Source organism: Rhipicephalus sanguineus, chromosome 3 (assembly GCF_013339695.2).
Source record: "Rhipicephalus sanguineus isolate Rsan-2018 chromosome 3, BIME_Rsan_1.4, whole genome shotgun sequence".
Classification (NCBI taxonomy): Eukaryota; Metazoa; Arthropoda; class Arachnida; order Ixodida; family Ixodidae; genus Rhipicephalus; species Rhipicephalus sanguineus.
In genome coordinates, this window is record NC_051178.1 from 96412147 (window position 1) to 96435116 (window position 22970).

Genomic DNA, 22970 nt, shown 5'->3' on the forward strand with positions numbered 1-22970 from the left:
AAGGGCTCCAGATTGCAGAGTTGATTTTACGTAGAGTGCGCTATCATCATAAGCGTCAAGAAATTCACGTAGTGCATTTGAAAGATAAATCTCAAGAGGGACACTTGCAAGGGGTGCCACCACGCCCCCTGCAAACGTGAACCCCCCTGACCGCCCCATGATTTACGCCAATTCTGGAGATGTATGTGACTTGAGCCTAAGCGTCGCGTCACTGGTAGGGTGGTACGTTGCTGTTAGTACTGAATCAGTACCCTACCGGTCGTGATGCTGGCAAAAGAGTGAGAACCGCGTAGCGGCACGGCGTAGGATACCGGCTACCCAGTGACACGGGCCAGCCACTGACACTAGCAAAATAGCTATAATTATGCAACTTCAGGCAGTAGCTTTCCGTTTCGTTCAAATTTTAGCGGTTTTACGACGTGGTTTCCGCAGACGCGGTTTCGCCTATGCCGTTTTTTTTTGACGCCCCGGCCGACGCGGTAGCGGACTTGGCCGCCGGGCGGCTGACCCGGCTGATGCGGTAGGGGAGTGGGGAGTATTAGTTGGCATGGCACTTACGACATTCTCGACGTGAACTCACTCCTCAGAATTCACTCGCAAGTTCGCACAAAAGAAATGAAACAAATTTTAACTGGAAGAAATTCGGGAAGCTGTGTATAAACGAGAATCTGCAAGGAACAAGAAGCACCAGCTTTTATTCGGAATCGGGAACACATTCTCGGCAAGGAGTACAGAAACCAAAGGAATTCATCAGGGTCCACGAGGAGTAAAATGTTGTTCTGTAGCCAGAATTCACCACCACAGTAGGGCTTCGAGAGACCGTCCAGTTATACTTTATTTTCAAGATTACCTTCAAAAGCAGGCAGTATTTTGTAAATGTGGAAAACTGAAAGGTACGCGCATAATTCTGCAAAATGATTATTCTGCTGATACTCTGAGAAGGTGGAAGCAAATTTGGAAGAGTGCAGATGGTGAAAGATAGTCAGGACACGAAAGACTACGCATTGATAACAGCTACTATGTTTGGGACGATGCGACTAGCACGCGCTGTGTCTGCAATGAGGATCCTCATTAAGTTGCAAAAGTTGCATAGCAGGAGGAAAAGTGAGTTCCCGAGTTGCTCATCCTTTCTTTGAATGGCAGAAGTGTAGTAAATAAAATAGATAAAATTGAAACACTGCTTTTGTCCTACAGTCCACACTTGACAATCCTGACTGAAATTTGGCTGAATTAGGGATGACGAGATTGTTCCTCCCGGATACAAGATATTTAGGCGTGATCGTGCATCACGTGGCGGGGGAGTGGCTATAATTGCCAAATCGGATAGTAATATTAGAGTTTTGTCTCAAATCATCGAACATGAAAGTTTGTTTGTTCGGGTTTCTTTGAATTGTTTTTAATTTATAGTGTGTGCTGTATATCGGGCCCCTAATTCTGATCTGTCTTTTCTTACGTTATACGACAAAGAGCTCTCACGAGATTCTAAAAATGTGATTATGACGGGTGATTTCATCCTACCCGGCATTGATTGGAGTAACATTGTGTACGGTAAATGCGATCATGGTGACGCTGTGTTAGATATGATGTTGGCACGAAATCTAGAACAAGTTGTCTGTGAGTACACACGTGCAAATGCTGTCTTAGACTTGATGTTTATCGCACAGCATTTTTCGTGAGGATTTTGAGGAGTAGAACCTGGTATTTCTGATCACAGTTTTTTGTTGGAATGTGAACTCTGCTAATGATGCAACAGATAAGAGTGTTGTTTTTGTCATGGACTACGTGCGTTGCAGTTATTCTGATAACATTGATTACCTTAGCGCTACACTTGAAGATGGTACAAATATCACGAATGTTGAAAACATGTGAACCAGCCTGAAAGATTCTGTCAGATACTATATTGAGCATTTTATTCCGGTTGGAACTGTGCGCACAAGATTAAAACCGTGGGTTACGAGAGAAGTTATGCACTACAAACGGAAACTTAAGCGCCTGCGCAAACACAGACACACATTACCCGAACAATGAAATGATATAAAAAAGGCGTTATCAGAAAAAGTTACTGCAGCTAAGATGCATTACCATATTGTTACTCTACCTGAATTCATTAAAAGTGATCCTGATAAGTTTTGGAGACATTTGGGTAAACCTGCAGATAAGACAGAAGAAATTATATTACATGGTGAGAGTATTAAGCAGCTACATAGAATTGCCGACTCTTTCAATGACGCCCACATTTCGTGCTCTGCCAGTGACGGCCGGGGATAGGCGCGGCGCTAGAACACCATCCATTTTCGGGGCTAGTTGCTTCGGCAGGTGAGTTGTTACTCACTCCTTAGCGGATTCCGACTTCCACGTCCACCGCCTTAAGCAACCAACACCCTTCATGGGTTCTCATGAGCGTCCCGACTCGGGCGCCTTACCCTGGCGTTTGGTTCATCCCACAGCGTTCTGCTTACCAAATAAGGGCCACTTGGCACTCTCATCGCAGCGGGAGGCCTCAACCCAGAACGGCTCCCGCACACCCATTGAAAGTTTAAGAATAGGTTGAGGACATTTTGACCCCAATGCATCTAATCATTTGCTTTACCAGGTGTGACTGCTCTCCCATCGAGCGCGAGCTATCCTGAGGGAAACTTCGGAGGGAACCAGCTACTAGATGGTTCGATTGGTCTTTCTCCCCTATACCCGGATCGGACGATCGATTTGCACGTCAGAATCGCTTCGGGCCTCCACCAAAGTTTCCTCTGGCCGCGTCCTGCCCGGGCATTGTTCACCATCTTTCGGGTACCAGCGTGTGAGCTCCTAGGACGGGCCGTTTCTGCGCCATTTATCGGCCCCTGTGCGGTCCGGGATCGCAACGCATTCCACGAGGGGCCTTCACGTTTCATTGCGTCATTTGGTTTCGGGAGACCCATTCAATCGCGCACATGGTACACTCCTTGGTCCGTGTTTCAAGGCGGGTCGGGTGGGTTACCGACCTACTCGCCGCAAACCACGTAGCGCATCCGCGGGAGAATTGCCCCGCTCGCTGCGGCTTCTCGCCGGCCAACCCGCCGCCGCGGGACAAACCCGGACAGCAGGAGACGACAAGCTTGCCCAGCTGGTTCTCCGATCCTTTGCCGGATGGCGTCATCGTTTGGGCCTCCCGACAGCCGGGAGAAGCCCATGGGGCCTGGACGGGGTGCCGAACGTCTCGTGCACACCGAAGCATAACTACCGCGTGCCGCCCCCGAAGGGACGGGCAGGTCACCTACACTGCCGGACTCAAAGTCGTGCTTGTTCCCTTTCACACGCGTCCGTTGCGGCGTTCTAGCGGCGGTGGGAAGTGCGTACCCCGGAGACCGCGTCTGCGTGCCAGCAGCCGCAACAGCCCCCTGAAGGGGGCCGTTTACCTGACGCCGCCGGCTCCGCGATCGTCCAGAGACTGAATCCCACCGCTTCCGAGCTTCGAGGGCCCACCCGTTTTACTCTAAGCGGTTTCAAGTACTCTTGAACTCTCTTCAAAGTTCTTTTTACTTTTCCTCGCGGTACTTGTGAACTATCGGTCTCTCGGTCGTATTTAGCCTTCATCATCATCATCAGCAGCAGCCTTCTACACCCACTGCAGGGCAAAGGCCTCTCCCATGGAGTTTACCCATGGAGCCTTAGATGGAGTTTGGCACACGCCTAGGCCTGCATTCTCGAGCACCCCAACTCACGGGAGGCTCCGTCCCGGGCGCGCAGCGGTGGAGACGGGCCTGGCACCCTCTCTGAGACACGCGCCTGTCAGGGGGACTTGCACGGTCGCAAACACCCGAGAACGTCGCCCGCCATACACCACATTTCCCGACCGCCTGCCAGGACGGCGGATTTGGGTGCTGGGCTCGGTTCCGTTTCGCTCGCAGCTGCTCGGGGAATCCCTGTTGGTTTAGTTTCCTCCGCTAAGTGATATGCTTAAATTCAACGGGCTGTCTCGCCTGATCTGAGGTAGGCAGCGGACACATTCGCTTCCGTCAACTTCCCGCACGACCGCGTGCGCGCGCCCTACCAAGTCCGCCCGCAACCCAATACAGGGCCGCATCTTGACGAGGCTGGCAATCGGCTTCCCCGCTGCGCGCGTGCGGCGCACAACCGGTGTGACTTGGATCTGACGGAACATAATGGTAAACCCATCGCGAACCGAGTACGACGCCCTACCAAGTCCGCCCGCAACCCAGTACAGGGCTGCATCTTGACGAAGCTGGCAATCGGCTTCCCCGCTGCGCGCGTGCGGCGCACAACCAGTGTGACTTGGATCTGACGGAACATAATGGTAAACCCATCGCGAACCGAGTACGACGCCCTACCAAGTCCGCCCGCAACCCAGTACAGGGCTGCATCTTGACGAAGCTGGCAATCGGCTTCCCCGCTTCGCGCGTGCGGCGCACAACCGGTGTGACTTGGAACTGACGGAACATGATGGTAAACCCATCGCGAACCGAGTACGACGCCCTACCAAGTCCGCCCGCAACCCAATACAGGGCCGCATCTTGACGAAGCTGGCAATCGGCTTCCCCGCTTCGCGCGTGCGGCGCACAACCGGTGTGACTTGGAACTGACGGAACATGATGGTAAACCCATCGCGAACCGAGTACGACGCCCTACCAAGTCCGCCCGCAACCCAATACAGGGCCGCATCTTGACGAAGCTGGCAATCGGCTTCCACGCTGCGCGCGTGCGGCGCACAACTGGTGTGACTTGGAACTGACGGAACATGATGGTAAACCCATCGCGAACCGAGTACGACGCCCCACTAAGTCCGCCCGCAACTCAATACAGGGCCGCATCTTGACGAAGCTGGCAATCGGCTTCCCCGCTGCGCGCGTGCGGCGCACAACTGGTGTGACTTGGAACTGACGGAACATGATGATAAACCCATCGCGAACCGAGTACGACGCCCTACCAAGTCCGCCCGCAACAAAATACAGGGCAGCATCTTGACAAGGCTGGCAAGCGGTATCCCGCTGCGCGCGTGCGTCGTCCAATCAGTTGCGTGATAAACGACCGTGTTCGAAAGCCCAAACACCGCCGAGGCCGGTCGCCGCAAAGGCGACTCGCAGCCGGGCGAGAGGCATCGTCTCGTGTTTCGTCGCCCCCGCCACAACTACACTCTAAAAACTGAAACTCCTGCAGTGAGAGTTATAGAGCTGTGTTACTCCCACAGATCTCATTATACTCTCTCTCTCAGGGAGGCGCTTTACTGTGTTTTGGCCAGGAGGAGTGAAAGGCCTGGCGAAAGAGAGTAAAGTGCCTGTTTCACTCCCGCATCCCACGAGAGAGTAAAAGGTTCTTTTACTCTCTTGCCATATAAGAGCTTGTTTCAGAGCTTGTTTTAGTCTTGCAACTCTCCAAATATAAGGAGCTGTAAAGAAAAGTTCGTGCAGTCTAATATCTTTGGCAGTAGCTCAATCGATGAAGTGACGGCGATACATTCCTCGTCAACTTATCGCGACGAAAACCGCTGACATGTACAAAGAATCTGCGATCATAAATGTAGGCGATTATACTCACACGTACGCACACTCTAAGTCAGGTCCTAGTTATAAACTGACTAGAGGCGGCACGCCGCAGCGTACGCAATAAAATGCTGTGGACAGAGAGCACGAGAAAAAAAAAGGAAAGAAAAGGGGGGGGGGGGGACTCTTACGTTTCGTCTTTAAAACGCGAGAGCGATATTCGTACACACGCATGCACCCACACACGCACACACACACGCACACTATCGCCTTCTCAATCGCTATAGCTTGCCTTCGCTTCTCGATGGAGACGTATACACAGTGCCGCAAGGAAAGCCAAAGTGAAACGCCCTCTCTCTCTCTTTGCATCTACCAACGCTGCTCTTTCGCTAAGAACCAATGACGCCGACGCCGCCGACACCGGAATTCCTGCGAGACGAGCTCTTTGACGCTATCGCGTCAAAATAAAAGATATATATATATATATAAACGCGACTTCCTTCAAGCGGCCGCTAAACGGGATCGCTGTTACATGAGCCGCCGAGAAACACGATAACGCAACCTTACGACGCATGCGCGAGCGAGGAAAGACAAAATAAAAACAAAACACACACACACACACACACACGCACGCACGCACACCAGGAGGGGTCTCCCTTTCCGGAGGTGCATTCAGGTACGGGGGCGGAGTCACTTTTCTTTTTGTTGTTGTTCGTTTCCTGACGTCACTTCCGTTTTTTCTTTTTTGCGTGGAGCGGCTGTATGTTTTCTGAAGTCATTATTTTTGTTTTTTGTTTTTTGTTTTTTTGCGCGGGTAGGAGGGACAACACTGCAGAGCATGGACCCGACTAACCCGACAGCGCCGACAGGCTGACACGATGTTCTCTGCTGACACGGGCACATTTGATCGCTGCATCAAGGTCGGCTGCATGGCTTAATCGTTTAATCGCGATTTGGCTAACCTCAGAGCCAAACGATTGCGATCAAGTGTCCGTACAACACCGGTATATGACACGGTGTGAAAGCAAGCTTGACGGCTCGCACAAGTTCGAGCCATCGTGGTGACCGCTGTTATGACGGTGAATACGCAGGTCGTTGAAGGCGCACGTAATATTTCCAAGGTTATTGTCGTGATCAACTTGAACATAAGCCTTCTGTGTTCCCGGAGAATCTGACCTGGAAACTGGACTCGCTTGAGCGCTGGCCAGACGTCAGCTGAGTTCAATACCGAACTGTCGACCGCATCCTGGATACGTTGGCTGTCGATCGCGATCAAAAGTGTCCGTGCGACACCGGTATTATGGCACGGTGTGAAAGCAAGCTCGACGGCACGCAGAAGTTCGAGCCATCGTGGTGTCGGCTGTTATGACGGTGGCAGTGATACCTTTCTCTTTGGTGATACAATGATACACGGTTTGTTGCTTTTGTTCCTGCAACATTGCTCGATTTATTATTCGTGCGCCTGCGACGCGCGAGTAAAGATTGGATACGACATACGGCCAGCCCACGGGCCACCAAGTAGCTGTTTGGTACTGGAACGACGGCCAACGTAATAATCCAGGATGCGGTCGACATTGGACGCGTCCTCATTAAAGTATTAACATATTTAGCGCGCATTAACTAATGCTCCACTCACCCAGCCAACTCGTTCAGCAGTTTTAATTCCAGAGTTCGTTACTGAAGCGCTCAAGCGAGTCCAGTTTCCACGTCAGATTCTTCGGGAACACAGGAGGCTTATGTTCAAGTCGATCACGACAATGACCTTGGAAATATTACGTGTGCCTTCAACGACCTGCGTATCCACCGTCATAACAGCGGTCACCATGATGGCTCGAACTTCTGCGAGCCGTCAAGCTTGCCTTCATACCGTGTCATATACCGGTGTCGTACGAACACTTTTGATCGCGATCAGGGCCGACACGGATCGAGTTTGGCTCTGAGGTTAGCCAAATCGCGATTAAAGGTCTCTGCACAGTGTTGTTCCTACCCGCGCGAAAAGAAAAAAAGACTTTTGAAAACATGCAGCCGCTCCTGGCCGCTCTACGCGAAAAAGAAGAAAAAAAAAGAAACGGAAGTGACGTCAGGAAACGAACAACAACAAAAAAAGTGACTCCCCCCCCCTAACCTCAGTGCACCTCCGAAAAGGGAGACCCCACCAGGAGAGGAGAAGCGTGCGTGCTAAAGTCGACGTCTCGCCGTCGCCCGTCGCTGCCTTCGCCATTTTCTCCCGTTGCCCGGTCATCGAAGTTTCCGAATTGCTCAGCTGTGTCTGCTGTGCGTGCCCGTGTCTTGTGTGTGCGCGACTGTGATCTCAACGCTGGACGCGAACGGCATTTAGCGACGGCAGTGCAACATCCCGTACTGTGAGCATATTCGTGTTGGTTTCATGATGGTCTGGAGACTCAAGCGTGCTTGCACCTCCGTGTATGCGTGTTCGGCCAGCACCTGGTTAGGCACAGTCGGAAATGCGAACGGTAAGTGGTGCTTCTGTGTTCTCAGTTTCGCGTCGCTCACGTGTGTAGTGCTGCACAGTGTGTCGCGTGGAAAGTACAATAAAAAAGCAGAATGGAAAAGCATTACACGCACATACGTGTGATGCCTGATGCGCGTTTAAAAAGCTTTTGCGAAGGCACATGCTTTGCACAGCCAGTCTATCGAAGAGCGGGTACGCCTCAATGAAGACAATTTGTGCTATACAATTTCTTTGCTTGCCATAAAGCATGAATGCGGCAGCGTGCTTTCAGAAAATATAAACAAGCGAGAGGCCGCGGTTATCACTCCGTCATGTGTGCATTAAGGCTAACTTTTGTTTTCATTTGATTCAGTTGTAGTTGTCAGCCTCCGTTGTACGATGGTTGCGGTGCTCGGCTGCCGACCCGAAAGTCGTGGCTTCGATCTCTGCCGCGGCGGTAGCATTTCGGTGGAGGCGAAACGCTAAACGCCTGTGTACTCTGCGGTGTCAGTGCACGTTAAAGAAAAACAGATGGGCGAAACTTCCGGAGCCCTTCGTTGCGCCCTTCACTTTTTTAGAAAAACGCCTATTTTCATAATTCATTTTCGGTAAAACACCCCCCTCCATCAGAAATTCCCTCCCCCCTTCCCCTGTGGCTACGGGCTTGGCGTACGCTATTCCAAAACTCCCTAATATTAGTAAGTGGGAATACTTTTCGATAACAATTTTGCATTGCGCACTTTGTTCGTCTCTAAGACAAAAAAGAAACAGCATACCATAGGGTAATTACGTCATTAAGTTGGACTGGAGCGAATGAATTATGCTTCAGAGATATAATTATGGCCATATTATGTGAAAGTTGTCTGCGAAGTGACAGCGTTTATGGTGAAGCACGTGCATTTACGATATTGTCACTTAATTAGTGACAATTTTGTGACATAATTAGTGACATCTTGAACTCTCCTGGATTTCATGTGAATATTCTCATCGAGTTGAAGATGTGTGAGGTGTGCCAGGCTTATTCAGTCACATCAGTGCAAGCCAGCTCAATGCAATACTGATGGCAGAGGCAAAATAATTAAAAAAATGTGACTCTCATAAGACTATTATGAAGCTTTGAAGTAAGGCCAAGCAGCCATTAAACATTATCACAGTTAAAAAAAAAACTAATGTTCAGCAAGAACAGAACACCTTTCGTCATTTCTTATGGTTTACTTCTGTAAGTCATATGTAAGCTTCCTACCTTCATACTTCTTATGAATGTAAATACTGTGTTTAGTGCAGCACCAGAAGCAGTAGACAATGGCATGCAGATCACCAGATGACTCTATCGCAAATTCTCAAAGGATGTGCTGTTGTGCACCTTCTCCGTGCTTTATCATGCTTAGCTTGAGGCTCTTTCATTAGAATGATACACGGCAAACAACTTAATTTATCAGAAACTCAAGTACTGTGTTTTTGACGAAATGGTAGGTGTGGAGTGAACTTGAAACCGCAAATATTTGCTTTCTAGTCTCGCACAGGCAGTGGAATTTGTGGTTGGCTGTAGTTGTAGGTTATGTTGGCTGTAGGTTGGTTGTAGGTTATGAATGTTTGTACAGTTGGCAACACTACACTACTGAACTTGATGTGTATATATGTAAATGCTGCAAGACTTAAAATGAAGGAAGGAAAGAAAAAAATAGATGAAAAGACAGGCAGGTTAGCCAGTTCTTAAACTGGCTGGCCATGCTGTGCAAAGGAAGAGGGTACGAGGAATAAAGGATAATACAAAAGAAACTTTACAGAAAAAGAACAAAACAGGAAAGAAGAGTATGATGCCTCGTAAAGTCTGTCTCTAAGCTCGCTTTTGCATGAGAAGCACAGCAGCACGTTCAAACAAACGGGAGCAGCAATGAAACAGCTCTGGAATCTGTTTTCCCTGAGATAAAAAAAACGCTTTATCTACACTGCCAGTTTTGTATTATGTACTGAATTAGTTCTTGGTGTTCGAGTGCCTTAAGATAATAAATTTATAGTTAAAAGATTGTTTCATGCATGGACGTCGAACTGAATTTATGCCGGTTATCTGGATTGGGTATTGGTGTGCTTTACAGCAGTTTAGTGCAGCATGAAATAGTGAGTCACTGCAAAAAATCTGTACATTTCTTTTTTTCTTTGCAGATGGTGCTCAAGATGACACATGCAACGCTATGCAGCTGTGGACACCAGCAGCTTGATAAAAACTCTCGAAGCTCATCTGGATGCTTCACAGAACCTGGGTTGGCAGCAGCAATCTCGTTAGGAGAGAGTGATCAAATAGAATCCATTCCTGAATTGTGCAATGCATACCTGTGTTTAATGAAGCAAGTCATTGATACATTGGAAACATTGAGAGTATCACTATTTTGAGTCCAATTTCATGGTAGCTCTTATCTCAGTCATCCGATACAGTATACAGAATCTGCACCTGCACTCTGTCACGCCATAACACTATATTGAATTTACAGTGGAGTGCCTCAATAATAGACACCTGTAGCATGATATTGACTGTATTGTGAGGGATTCATAGTGTTCCTGGCGTAATGGTCAGTACTTATATAACGGCAGTGCTAAGAAGACAAGGACAAGAAAGTGCACAGCACGAACGCTTACTCGCAACTGAAAGCTTTATTGCTTCAGTAGAAAATATATACCTAAACTTGAACCTCAGCTATTACCCGCCAACTAGCTCGCATTCCCGTTTTGCTTCAAACGGTCAGTATTGTGATGCGTTGCCTTAACAATGAAGTGGCATGTACATCGATATACATTGAAGCTCACCAGCGCATTGTTATTATGATGTTTAACTTTATTTTTGTGTTCGGTAGTTGCAAAACCGTTCACAAATTTGCGACACAAATGTTAGTCCTGTTGTGAGTCACAACAGGACTAACATAGGATCGGCTGCATGCGCCTTGTGATTTAAGTTATCACTGTTAGGAGAAGTTTTACATTCATTTCCACTTGATAGTTATATTAATTGGTTGTCTAGATTGCGTTGGCTAGGGGAGATTTAAGGTAATGGCAAGCAGTAAGCAGCATAGAAAATTTTCAGTGTGCACGCATTTCATAGTTGGCAGAAGCAGGATGATGCAGTGCTTACAGGCAGGTGCTATGTGCACCGCTGGTTCAGTCCGAAGTGCTGTGAGAAAGACATCTAGATGTTGCTTTGGCATAAACAGAGTTTGATATTTAAATGTAAATTTAAAAATCGAGGCTGTCCACTGTGGCATGCCTCATAAGTACTATATATCTATATTTTGTCCCGTCTAGCCTAGGATTTTAAATAATTTATTTGGGAGAACTTGCACTAAGTTTTGAGGATAAATGAATTAGTTTTGTAATAGGAGTTGCCTCCACAAAACAACAAGCAACACTGCACACTAGCTATTGTACCTTGTTCTTTTGCTAGGTGTATACAAACATGGCAGCAAAACATGGACAAGCAAATGAGCCTCGTCTTTCTTTATTATAATGCTGCGTCTTTCTAGATATTACAAGAATGAAAGTGTGCTGCACACTCATTGCATATCTCGCAAGAAAATACTTGACAGCTTCTTAATTTTGTTTTTTTGTGCTTTTTTCGGAAAAGTCTGCAGTAAGAGAAGTCAAGTGGGTATTTTGTATGGATGCAGAAAGCTTAATATGCTTCTTTGCTTGATTCTTTTTCAGGAAGACTGAACACTTTTAGCAAAGCAGCAACAGTTCTGGCCCACCTGTTTGTCTACAAGACGGTCTCTTCCGTGAACACTCCTGTGCCTTACAGTATACTATACTAATGATCTTGTACATCTCTCAGTATTTAGGATTGTCCCAACTTGGACTGCTGCACTGTGTTATGCACGGTGCCGAGTCCAAACTTTCCAATAACAGTGTGCATTTGAAAATTTTACATGGCTTGAAAAGATGCTGAATGTTAACTCATTTAATTTACTAAGCATGCTTCTTGACTGTTTTACAGCCATTATTTATTCCCTGTTCAATTTTTATTCAACCTCATGGCATGTCCAGTCCTTGCCTATAATGTGCCAAGCCACCACCAGTATTGATGGGCAATTTTTAATTCAAAGCATGTTATTGCCTAACTCCGAGGTAACTTTCCTGTCACGGTATTCGGATTCATTTTCAATCTGGTAGTTCTGCACGAGCCAAAAAGTGAGCTGTTGAAGGTGACGAAGAACCAATTTTCCGGTCGAATTGGATGGCACTAGCGGGCATTTAAATATTGTAACCATTGGTCTACTACCTATGCATAATAATACGGGTGAATAGGGTTGCGAAATAATGCCATGTTCCCAAGCTTAACTTTATAAAGTTACATTATTTCTTAAAAATATGTGAATAAAGGCGACTGTGTTTACAAACCTTGGCAGGTGGATCTATGGTCGACACCACAGGTCTTTATAGAAAAAAATTGAACTGCACAATCATGTCTAACATGTTTTCATGCCTGAGGGCAAACTAATGCAATATATCAGAAAAATGGTACACCAACATGCCTAAGTGTTGCAAGCCTTTATTACTTATCGAGTTGCCTTCATGTGTAAGCAGACACCAAGTTCTCTGTGCATCAGGGGCATAGGCAGAAATTTTTTTCGGGGGGGGGACGTCTCCTTGATTTGAAGTAGGAGGGGGAGGCCCGGTGTGCCCCCCTGGCTACGCCACTGCTGTGCATGCCATCTCTTTGGATTGTACTTGCATACTGGCATTGCGAAGTGTATGTGTCGTGCCTTGTGATGAATTTTTGAACTATACTTTCATAATATTTACTGCTGTGACTTAGTGCTCAAGTTGCATTGTGTATGTTGTTTCATCTGTTCAATTATGAGCATAGGTTCTGTGGTAGATGAAAATGTATAATTTACGTTGACATTGTGGATCTTATTGTTTTGATTCCAATAAAGTACTACAACCATCATTTATTGTATCATTTGAAGTTTTAAGAATTTGTAATGCATTCAAACAAAAAAGTCCTTGTACATGTAAAAGAAATTGTTCAGGCTTTGACATATAGGTCGTGGTTCTCAGCCATGGATGTTTTGGAGACCCTTTGTGGACTGGTGGAAGTGATGAGGGACCCCTTGCAGTGAGAGGTAAGGGAAGGGGGGCTTATAAATTAACACAACATGCAGCGTGAAATAGGTGCCTTGCGTTTCTCCGTGGCAAACAATGGTCAAACTAAAGTGCCACGCCAATTCAATCTCAATAGCTTGTCACTAAGTTGTGCGATCTGCAACCACATTTCAGCTGTTTCTCGCTACGCTTTCTCTTCAAATTGCAAGCCTGGAAAATCACAGGTGGTAGAAAATTGCAGTAAAAACTTTACAGCCATCTCATGGAAGGCATAGGTCAGCTCCGCCGCAATGCATGACCGTTATGCGGTGAAACAAAAAAAAAAACGGGGGGCCGCTGTTATTGGACATATTGTTTCTTCAAAAACGGCGTATTTTGTTTTTTGTTTTTCGAAGATGCGTTTCGCGGACCCCAGAAATGGCTTCGCTGACTCCCTTCCCCCCATCCCCACCCCCTTACGAACCACTGTATGCTACAGATAATAGTTGCGTTCAACCAGATGGGTTGAACCGATTATTCTTGCAAAACATCGTGCAAATAAGCGACAGGCAGTAAACGGAAACAGATCAACTTTGATCGAACATAGATGGGTTGATCATTTATGAATGGTCGCATAATTTGTATAGTAGATTCGGGCATCAACTACAGGTACACGAGGTAGTAGGAGTGCACATGGCACCCACTTTTATCAGTTTTTAGTTATCTGCTGCACTCATGTTCGTGCTATGTGTAATCCTGAATCACGAAAAAGTAAAGTTGTGTTCTGCCGTGACAAAAATATCCTACCGATTAAAATGAAACCTTATTTTCTGAAGAACAGCTGCGCGTTTCACTGAGGCATACAATAATGACATTTTGTTTAATAGGTACTGCACAATCTCTTCAGGAGTAGTGCCAACTACACGCGGACGTTCGCAATACAGAAGCGCAACAGTATTATCTTTTCTATTTTAAGGGAGACATGTCACTCGCGAATTAATGGACATCGTGCTTAACCTTGGTGGACGCCTTCGACATACATTTTGACGGCGGCGTGATATGGAAAGGTAAAGGTTATTTAGTAAAGGGTAGCTAGTCTCCGAGTACAAAAGCAATTAAATACTGACTATGACTAATGCAGAAGCACTGTATGTCGTGCTTCAGCGCGCGTAAGTGCCCATCATACAAATATTCGTCTAACTGCTCAGAGGTGCCGCTGACCCTGCGTGCAGCTCACAACAGCACCTACACGCGCAATAAATGCACATGCTTGTATAGGTGCACGCTAAAATGCCCTTGGAACTCTGACATCGACGTATGTAACAAAAATATGCGACATATGATGGTCTTCGAACAGCTGAGATTGCACTGCAGACACTTGCAGCTGGCGACAAAAATAACCAAAACTGCTTCAACAGCACACGCTCGTAGAATACACGTACGTGAGTTTCGCTATCTAAAGGTACTTGTCACGCCGGTATGAGCAAATTTTTGGGCGAGCGAGACATCCACGATGTATGGTGAACACACAAAAAACACACGTTTGCCATTTCTCTTGCCGCACGACAAACGACGAACAGAAGTCGGAGCTGAAGGTGCTAACGGTGGCCTTCGTGAGTTCATGGCGCCGCGCTGACTATTTACTAACCTAATCCACGCGCAAACACACGCCGGTGATGCAAAAAAAGAAGTAGCAAGCTCCGTCCTCTCGTTGCAAATTACTTTGTAAATATATAAGGCCGTGAAAAGTCAACGAAGCATGCGGTGGCTCAGTGACGTTGTGATTAGAGTGTCTGCTTACGGTACTGGTGGTCATGAGTTCGATTCCTGTGTCGTGTGCGATTTGTACGTGGTGTCATATGTGCGTATTTACATCGATGTCCAATTTCTAATTACCCCTACAGATAGGTATTACAGAAATAATTCCGTGAAACGCTGTTCGAGTGCCAAAATTTTTCTTTTTCGCAGCCGCTTAGTGTGCCGTAGCTGCCGCCACGTAAAGTTGCGCCAGCTATGGAGGATAAAAACAACTAACCGACACATGATGTATGACCTTCGAGATTCCGGGATTATCACTCGCTAAGCCTACATCGTTAATTATTTGAGTATGGCTCTCGAAAACGGTGCCGAATCGACACGAATACCTTGCTGTCGAAGCTTAAGGACGTGAACCTAAAGCAAATAAAAGCATCAGTTCGGAGATAACGAGCGACAGAGCGCGCGTCGGCCACTTGATAGATTCGAGGTGGGCGGCAATCGCTTTCGGCGGCGCGGCCATGTTTACCGGGCGTGCGTATGCGCAGTTCACATCCGGTATTCTGGTACACGCAAAGCATTTTGCGTATACCGGTGTGCCGGACAGACTAAAATCCTCTAATGTATGCGTTTTGGTTGCGAGCGCTCTACGTGTTTTGGTTGCGTGAATGTGTGCGCGTATGAATGTGCCATTTTCTGTGCTCAATTAATTTTATTTCAAAGCTGTTTCAACGTGATAGCTTTACTCCCTCGGAGGAGTGCTTTCACTCTATCACAGACGGAGTACTGTACTCCGTGAGGAGGCGTTGAATCACTCCCTGTCTAGAGGGAGTTGTTTCACCCCGGAAAAGGAAGTGCCCAGCGGGACAAGCTCAAACACTCACAAAGGGCGTCGGGGCACTCCCTTTGTTCTAAGAGTGTAGAGTGGCCCAGTTTTGCACGGGACGGGAGCTGCGAAGCACTTGGGCCGACGGCGGATTACAACGGAACGCCTGAGGCTTCGCAACGTGGCGCACTTAAGCGAGAGACGTTTTCCGCTTCGCGACGAGTCGCCGCGCGTTTTTAAAGACGATAGTCTTTCTTGGGGAACTTAAACGCAGAAATTTTGGTCTGTCTTTCTGTCTGTCACAAAGGAAAGTTTATTGAACCTGTACACGCAAGCGCGAGAGACACTTATAAACTAGATACTTATAAATTGCGTCAGTGTAACTTATACAAACGCTAGACGCAATTACTGGCTGGGGTAATATACTGTACGCTACCGAGCAACTATAAAACAACAACCAAATTGACTAAAGCATCTTACTTCCCAAGGAGATGAGGAAAAAAAATAAAGAAAGAAGAGGGGAGAAAAAGGAAAGGGGGGGGGGTGTAGCACGGGGAGTCAGGTAACTTGTTTCTTTTTCCGAACTCAGTATGGCGCTGCTGGAAATTCCAGTTTCTGCCCACGTAATTCGAAAAACCGAGTGTGCCAGCGCCTTAAGAAGGCATCAACACCACTCGCTTCCAGCTCGTCAACTAGGTATCCGAAAACAATTCGATAAATACGGTGCATGGCTGAGAACGCTGCACGCTGTGGTTGCCGACGAGCTTCTGCCTGGCACCGACGTCTCCAGATCACGTACATTGTCACCAATAGTATCAATTGGGCAAACTTGCCGTTATTCTTTTGGGACAGCGATGTAGCCCTAACTCCAAAGGTGCGCCAAACAAGGTGCCATACACCCTTTGAAGCAACGCATTCGAATAACGCATGCTTAGTGGTCTCGGATTGTCCACAGTTCACGCATCTATCATTTGGTGTCACGTGGAATCTGGCGAGGCGTTGACGCGTCGGCAACACGCTCCATCTTCTCAGCCAGTCAAATTCGCGAACCACTTCAGGGACCTTGCTTTTCTTCCATGTCTTCCATCGGCTTGGGTTCGTTTTTCTTTTATCTTCGTCTAACAGTGTCTCTTCCATAAGGAAGTAACTTAATTCTATTGGCGCTAGTTCTTCAAACCCTTTCCCCTCCGTTTTTTGATCTACTGTGCGCCTAAAGTCGCACACACTCTTGTAAAATTCGAGCGGTTTCTCAGCTTGCGGTCCACTGTATCTCTCCGTTGTAAGCGTAGCCTTTAGAGTACTTGTCCAGTACATTAGAAGGCTCTTTCCTGGATAGTCCGGATCAGCAAACAACCTAGAGATTGTTTTTGCTGCCAATGCTCTAGAGAAGATCTTAATATCCGGTAGGCCCAGACCGCCGTGCTCTGCGGGCAGACTGAGGCAACTAGTCTTAACCTTGGCAGGTTTATGTTCCCATATAAATGCTCCGGTAAGTGTCCTGAGGCGCTGTGCGAAACTGCGCGGCAACAGCGCAACGTGTGCGATGTAGTGAGCATACGCGCACGCCTGCGTCTTCACCACACCTGCCCTCGCTGCGAGGGACAGCTTGTATTGTCTGTCTGTCTTTCTGTTTGTCGGCACGTCCCTCGATTCAGCCACTCGGCCAAAGTTGAACCACTTGCCCAAGGGCCAGCCGTCTTGAACTGGTACGGCTGTTCATACTTGTGAACGTTGTCGATCAAAAAGTAAATATCATGCATATCTGAGGTGCAACATCACTAGGTAAGTATTAGGTGGCGTGTTCCTTTAATAGAAAATGCATACATACGTAATTTTAAGGACCCTAGTTTCTTAAGCTGCGCTGAAAATGCATAAGAATGGAAGCTTGAGCGAGTTGGTATGCGTTCATCTTTGTTGAAACAGCGCTCACTAGACGACGACGAAGTAAAAGAAGGCCAAGGAGGTTTAAAAAAATCGCAGCATATCCACGGAGTGAATGATGATGAGTGGGCGAAGCTGCGGAGGTTCATCGGTAAACCGTGAATCTTCCGTGAATTCTGCCCGGTACATCATCACCGACGTGAGATCGGGCGCGTTTACACTAAAGGTTCGATGAGTTATGACGACTTGCAGCTCACTTTAATTTTACATGTACGCTGTGAATTTTCATTGTTTAAAAAAATCATTGCTTTAGAAAACATATGGCGTCTTTCGTTAAGCAGCTGGCGTCTTTTCGTTTTGCTTTAGAAACATCTGGCGTTCTTCCGTTTTGCTTTTACAAAACATCTGGCGTCTTTCGTTGGTTTATTTCATCAATCAACGGCGTTTTGAACAAAATTTTTATTGTTTAATCACGCACAGGAGAAATCTCACCAGGCACTACCTTGGAGGTAAAGAATGGCTGCTAATGGGAATGAGAGACAGGAGAAGTCGGCTTTTAGCTACCGCTGCGAATTTTTTATTGTTCAACAACGCACAGGAAAAATCTCCCACCGGCACCACCTTGGAGGTCAAAGCGTAAGACTGGTTACGCACTACGACTACGACTACGAGGGACGAACGGGTGCCGCCTTAAGGAGCTTCGCCCCTAAAAAAATTCTGGAGTGGAAGCTCTCGCAACGCCTTGCCAGCACAAGTGAAGCCAGCTTTTGCCCACCAAAGAGCTCGGAAACATGCTCTTCTCTGGTGGTGCCTACTAAGAGATCAAATGGCTTTGATCTCTCAGTATAAATACTACGTTAATTATAAAATAAAGGATAGTTGTTGCCGACAAAAGTAACCCGTCGAGTGGAGTATTGGCGATTGATCTCCAATAAAATTTGCCATGACTTTGAGGCTTACTGATAAAAACTAGTAACACAAAGACACGCTTGGAGCAGTATCTGACCCGTAGAAGTTGCCATGTTAAACTCGTCTGGCGTGCGTGGAAGACGCTCGCTTTTCTTCGCCAAACGCAGATGATATATCGTGCCCCTACTAAGATGGTGGCCGCAGCCGCCATCTTTTGGTGGGCACGGCTTCACTCTTGCGCAATAATCGCCACTCCAGCAATTTTTTTTAACCTCCTTGAAGAAGGCACAGGACAAGCGCTGCCTGTCCTGTGCCTTCTTTTACTTCGTCGTCGTCTAGTGAGCGCTGTTTCAACAAAGCTGAAAATGCGACTGCGCTAAAATTTGCCTTCCTCCGTGCCCTTGGCACGAGCTCATTGTTGTGTTTCGGTTTCGGTTCTGTATTGCACTGTAGGAATGCCATGGGTTGGTGTTGAAAAACTTGTTTTGAGAAGGCCAAGAAGGTGAAAAAAAAATATTTAAAAAATGAAAAAGCAGCGTTGTGGGCGGCCTTCAGGCTGCCGGTTGTGGGCGCCGCTCTGGCGTTCCTGTTTTACCCAGGCGACGGGTAAATAAAAGAGTGTGTGGAGAGTACTCGTTGAGTGCGGACGTTTCTCTGCTTCAGCGCTTCGGGCCAAACCGCGTTTTCGGGCTGGCTGGCGTCCCCGCCGGTCGCGTTGGTCACCGCCGGTCTTCGCCTGCTGCTGAGCCGGGACTACCAGCACGCAACACAGCACTCATGTTTCCCGACGTATTGCCAGATGGCGTCCATATCTCACACAGCGCCTCTTCTATCGTCTTTACACGACATTTGCAGCGAAGCACGCAGATACGCGGCCAATTTTTCCGCAGGCCACGTACGCAGCGAATCGCTTGGGAGCGCGCCCCTGACCTCCGCGCTCGAACGTTCCCTGTTCGCGCGGCATAGCCCGGAGGGGCGCAAGCACTGTCTCGCGTGTTCGAGGCCCGGTCTGCGGGCGAGCCGGCTTACTCCGAAGGCAACAAGCGCAAAAAAGCGATCGCGCGCACTTCCTTGCGCGGCTGGGGGAGCTCGCTGGCCGGCTTTCGCTCCTCGTATGCACCGTGCGTTCAAGTTGCGCTTCCGAGTCCCTCGCAGATTTGCGCCCTCGGTCGCAGAGAGGAGTACGCTACATCGACCGCGCTTTCCCTGCAGGCTCATACCAATTCGAGCCCTGCGGCGGTCTTTGTTGGTGCCATCACCTCGGTGCAGTCGGTTGCCCCGTTTCGGTCGGGCTTCCGGCACGACGTTCGCCACCCTCTCTTGCCATTCTAGCGGCTGTCGGCGCTTGCTGTAGCGTTCAACGGGCTGTCCTTGATGCCGACGCGGTCAGAACGACCTGATAAAGTTGCAAAAGTTGCATAACAGAAGGAAAACTCAGTTCCCGAGTGTCGCATCCTTTCTTTGAATGGAAGAAGTGTAGTAAATAATATTGATAAGCGCGCGCGCGGGCGATCACGCCCTGTAAGGAGGCGCCCGCGCATCGCAACGAGCGGGGCGACGACCTTTAAAGAGCGCCCTTCGCAACATCTCGCTGGTGATAACGGGAACGCGTAAAATGAGCTGTTGCGCCAACCTGCCCTATTCATAGGAAACAACTGGGTGTGTGAGCCTGAAGATCTCTTCACCAATAGCAGATTGCACTGCAACACAGAATGAGTTAGATATGCACACTCAAATAAAAAGCATGTCCCCTATAATTAAAAGGTACTGCTTTCAAGTGGCAGTTGAAGGCGCTACTGCTGCGTCACATGTTCAGCACTAAAGTGATAGAACTACGGCAAACGATGTTTCCTGTTTAAATATTTTCTTTTGTTTGTTTTAGTCCACCTTGCAGTGTAGGTTCTAGGGCCCATAAAACAACAATAAAGGAGAACGGCATCTTATCTTTTTTTATTTTTATGTGAGGCGGAAAAAGCAAAATCCACCATAATCACGCCAGTATTCCTAGGCATTTTCACAAGCAATAACATTCGGATCTATGCTATGACGATGGCGAAGTTGCTTGTCGCTCAGCTTCTTAAGACTGTAGCCTTCCTCGGCTTGAGAGAGGTATAGATATATCCGAAGAAAAAATTGGCCGCGTATCTGCGTGCTTCGCTGCAAATGTCGTGTAAAGACGATAGAAGAGGCGCTGTGTGAGATATGGACGCCATCTGGCAATACGTCGGGAAACATGAGTGCTGTGTTGCGTGCTGGTAGTCCCGGCGCAGCAGCAGGCGAAGACCGGCGGTGACCAACGCGACCGGCGGGGACGCCAGCCAGTCCGAAAACGCGGTTTGGCCCGAAGCGCTGAAGCAGAGAAACGTCCGCACTCAACGAGTACTCTCCACACACTCTTTTATTTACCCGTCGCCTGGGTAAAACAGGAACGCCAGAGCGGCGCCCACAACCGGCAGCCTGAAGGGCGCCCACAACGCTGCTTTTTCATTTTTTTAAATATTTTTTTTTCACCTTCTTGGCCTTCTCAAAACAAGTTTTTCAACACCAACCCATGGCATTCCTACAGTGCAATACAGAACCGAAACCGAAACACAACAATGAGCTCGTGCGAAGGGCACGGAGGAAGGCAAATTTTAGCGCAGTCGCATTTTCAGCTTTGTTGAAACAGCGCTCACTAGACGACGACGAAGTAAAAGAAGGCACAGGACAGGCAGCGCTTGTCCTGTGCCTTCTTCAAGGAGGTTAAAAAAAATTGCTGGAGTGGCGATTATTGCGCAAGAGTGAAGCCGTGCCCACCAAAAGATGGCGGCTGCGGCCACCATCTTAGTAGGGGCACGATATATCATCTGCGTTTGGCGAAGAAAAGCGAGCGTCTTCCACGCACGCCAGACGAGTTTAATATGGCAACTTCTACGTAGGGTGCCTTGATGCACGTTTTGTTGCGCGCACACATCGAGGCACACTACTTCTACGGGTCAGATACTGCTCCAAGCGTGTCTTTGTGTTACTAGTTTTTATCAGTAAGCCTCAAAGTCATGGCAAATTTTATTGGAGATCAATCGCCAATACTCCACTCGACGGGTTACTTTTGTCGGCAACAACTATCCTTTATTTTATAATTAACGTAGTATTTATACTGAGAGATCAAAGCCATTTGATCTCTTAGTAGGCACCACCAGAAAAGAGCATGTTTCCGAGCTCTTTGGTGGGCAAAAGCTGGCTTCACTTGTGCTGGCAAGGCGTTGCGAGAGCTTCCACCCCAGAATTTTTAGGGGCGAAGCTCCTTAAGGCGGCACCCGTTCGTCCCTCGTAGTCGTAGTCGTAGTGCGTAACCAGTCTTACGCTTTGACCTCCAAGGTTGTGCCGGTGGGAGATTTTTCCCGTGCGTTGTTGAACAATAAAAAATTCGCAGCGTTAGCTAAAAGCCGACTTCTTCTGTCTCTCATTCCCATTAGCATCCATTCTTTACCTCCAAGGTAGTGCCTGGTGAGATTTCTCCTGTGCGTGATTAAACAATAAAAATTTTGTTCAAAACGTCGTTGATTGATGAAATAAACCAACGAAGGACGCCAGATGTTTTGTAAAAGAAAAACGAAAGAACGCCAGATGTTTCTAAAGCAAAACGAAAATACGCCAGCTGTTTCACGAAAGACGCCAGATGTTTTCTAAAGCAATGGTTTTCTAAACAATGAAAATTCACAGCGTACATGTAAAATGAAAGTGAGCTGCAAGTCGTCATAACTCATCGAACCTTTAGTATAAACGCGCCCGATCTCACGTCGGTGATGATGTACTGGGCAGAATTCACGGAAGATTCACGGTTTACCGATGAACCTCCGCAGCTTCGCCCACTCATCATCATTCACTCCGTGGATATGCTGTTTTTAAACCTCCTTGGCCTTGTTTTACTTCGTCGTCGTCTAGTGAGCGCTGTTTCAACAAAGATGAACGCATACCAACTCGCTCAAGCTTCCATTCTTATGCATTTTCAGCGCAGCTTAAGAAACTAGGGTCCTTAAAATTACGTATGTATGCATTTTCTATTAAAGGAACACGCCACCTAATACTTACCTAGTGATGTTGCACCTCAGATATGCATGATATTTACTTTTTGATCGACAACGTTCACAAGTATGAACAGCCGTACCAGTTCAAGGCGGCTGGCCCTTGGGCAAGTGGTTCAACTTTGGCCGAGTGGCTGAATCGAGGGACGTGCCGACAAACAGAAAGACAGACAGACAGAAAGACAGACCAAAATTTCTGCGTTTAAGTTCCCCAAGAAAGACTATCGTCTTTAAAATTATCCCACAGCTCAGTAAATCGCTACCTAACTACAATGTTGCGCTTACCGAGGAAGAAGAGACAGAAAACATAACAGCACAGTCGCTCGGGCATTCGTGGCCGAGGCTGGATCATGTATTCATAACTATGAAGAGGAAATGTTTTAAATCGATATATAATTACACGTCAGTGCTGTCTCGCTGGTCGTTAAAGCCGTGTAAAAGCATACCGTTTGCTAAAGTAAACAGGAAATAGTAATCTACAACTTGGGCTCGAAAAGATAAGAAACAGGCCTGCCATATGCAGTTTAATCGAT